The sequence below is a fragment of the Anastrepha ludens genome, unplaced genomic scaffold, assembly GCF_028408465.1.
Source record: "Anastrepha ludens isolate Willacy unplaced genomic scaffold, idAnaLude1.1 ptg000027l, whole genome shotgun sequence".
Taxonomy (NCBI): domain Eukaryota; kingdom Metazoa; phylum Arthropoda; class Insecta; order Diptera; family Tephritidae; genus Anastrepha; species Anastrepha ludens.
In genome coordinates this window covers 130001-132500 of record NW_026530035.1, presented here as the reverse complement: position 1 = coordinate 132500, position 2500 = coordinate 130001, and the positions used below count along the sequence as shown (strand labels likewise).

Sequence of the window (2500 nt, the reverse complement as noted above, 5' to 3'; positions counted from 1 at the left end):
GAAGGCATGTGAAATATATGAAATATAATCAAATCGAATTTATATGAAACTATATTCGATTAAATGTATGAAATTAAAATTTACCACAATACATTCATATGATAAACTGAGTAAATATATAATAAAGCCATTTGAAATATATTGAATTCTATTAAGTTAGATTTTCACCATACATTTTTCACAATGCGTTGTGTACATTGTCAGAAACACTCACGGTGAAGGCAAGTGAGATATATATGAAAGAAAATCAAATCGAATTTATATGAAACTATATTCGATTAAATGTATGAAAGTAAAATTTACCACAATACATTCATATGATAAACTGAATAAATATATAAGAAAAACATTTGAAATATATTGAATTGTATTAAGTTAAATTTTGCCCATACATTTTTCACAATACGTTGTGTACATTGTCAGAAACACTCACGGTGAAGTCAAGTGAGATATATATGAAAGAAAATCAAATCGAATTTATATGAAACTATATTCGATTAAATGTATGAAAGTAAAATTTAACAAAATTTTGCCCATACATTTTTCACAATGCGTTGTGTACATTGTCAGAAACACTCACGGTGAAGGCAAGTGAGATATATGAAAGAAAATCGAATCGAATTTATATGAAACTAAATTCGATTAAATGTATGAAAGTAAAATTTAACACAATACATTCATATGATAAACTGAATAAATTATAATAAAGACATTTCAAATATATGGAAAATATCATCATATATATAATTTAGTATTTTAATATATATTTAGTTAAGTTGATGGTATTATTGAAATATATAAAATGTAATTGAATTATATGAAATCAAACTGAAATGTATTGAATTGAATTTTTCCCATACATTTTTCACAATGTGTGGTGTGCATGGCAAAAAACACTCACGGTGAAGGCATGTGAATAATATGAAAATATCAACATTTAACTAACCAATGATATTGAAGCATATAAATCGAATCATAACTATATGAAACACGAATTTGAGTTATGTTAAACTGGTGATATTGTGGATTTATTCCTAGTTTTCCATACGTTAGTTTAAATAGAAACAATTTTCGAATATGTATACATATATGAAGAATTTATATTCTATACTAACATATTATGGAATGTAACTATTGATTGTTACCTTGGCATATTGGTGTATTGTGAGATTTCATTCATAGTTTTCCATACGTTAGTTTAAATAGAAACAATTTTCGAATATATATACATATATGAAGAATTTATATTCTATACTAACATATTATGGAATGTAACTATTGATTGTTACCTTGGCATATTGGTGTATTGTGAGATTTCATTCATAGTTTTCCATACGTTAGTTTAAATAGAAACAATTTTCGAATATATATACATATATGAAGAATTTATATTCTATACTAACATATTATGGAATGTAACTATTGATTGTTACCTTGGCATATTGGTGTATTTGTGATTTTATTCATAGTTTTCCATACGTTAGTTTAAATAGAAACAATTTTCGAATATATATACATATATGAAGAATTTATATTCTATACTAACATATTATGGAATGTAACTATTGATTGTTGCCTTGGCATATTGGTGTATTTGTGATTTTATTCATGGTTTTCCATACGTTAGTTTAAATAGAAACAATTTTCGAATATATATACATATATGAAGAATTTATATTCTATACTAACATATTATGGAATGTAACCTTGGCATATTGGTGTCATTGTATTTTATTCCTGGTATTCTATAGTTAGTTTAAATAGAAATAAATTTTTGAATTCAAAATTTTATATTCTATACTAGCATTACATAGAAATTATCCTCAACTGTTTGTTTCTTGTATACATACAGGAAATTAAACAGATGAAGAAAAAAAAAAAACAAAACAAATAAAAATTATAAGAAAAACTAAATTTTAAACAAAAGAAAAAAGGAGAAATTTTTTCAATCATATATATATTTATGATTAAAAAATAGAATTATGGAATTATTAATTTCAATTCAGAGAGAAAAATTATGTAATATATGAAATTATTACATTAAAAATGCATTTGAAGAAAAAGTAAAATGTTATTAAAAATGATACATTTGAAAATTGGCAAATATTAAGAAGAAATATCGTTCTTATATTTTTATACAAAATATATATAGAGAACGAAAATTCTTTTTCATAAAAAACGGTTTTTGAATTCTGATAAGAAAAGCTAAAGGGGTCGGCGGGAGCGCACATTGAACGAAAGAAAATGAAAGAAAAACACAACAAAGAAGAAGACCAAATAAAATACAAATATTTTATACAAATAAAAGCACATTATTAATAAATAATAATAATAATAATGATGATGATGATGAGATGATACATAAATTGTGTTATTAAAATTACGTTCTATTGTATGTGCGTTTTCCCCTTTACTTTTTATATACACCGTAATTTATGAAATTTTCAAATATGAAAAACAAAGAAAAATATATAAACAAATATATATATTATTCTGGTTG

The 2500-nt window shown here is 23.4% G+C and overlaps 1 non-coding gene across 1 annotated transcript in view; it reads left to right on the top strand.

Moving 5' to 3' along the window:
- Positions 1–2490: 2490 nt before the first annotated feature.
- Positions 2491–2500, top strand: part of LOC128870842 (small subunit ribosomal RNA) — a 1991-nt gene continuing 1981 nt past the window's right edge. Inside the window, exon 1 of the ribosomal RNA XR_008455550.1 lies at positions 2491–2500. This exon is cut by the window's right edge and continues 1981 nt beyond it. This is a non-coding gene — a ribosomal RNA (small subunit ribosomal RNA).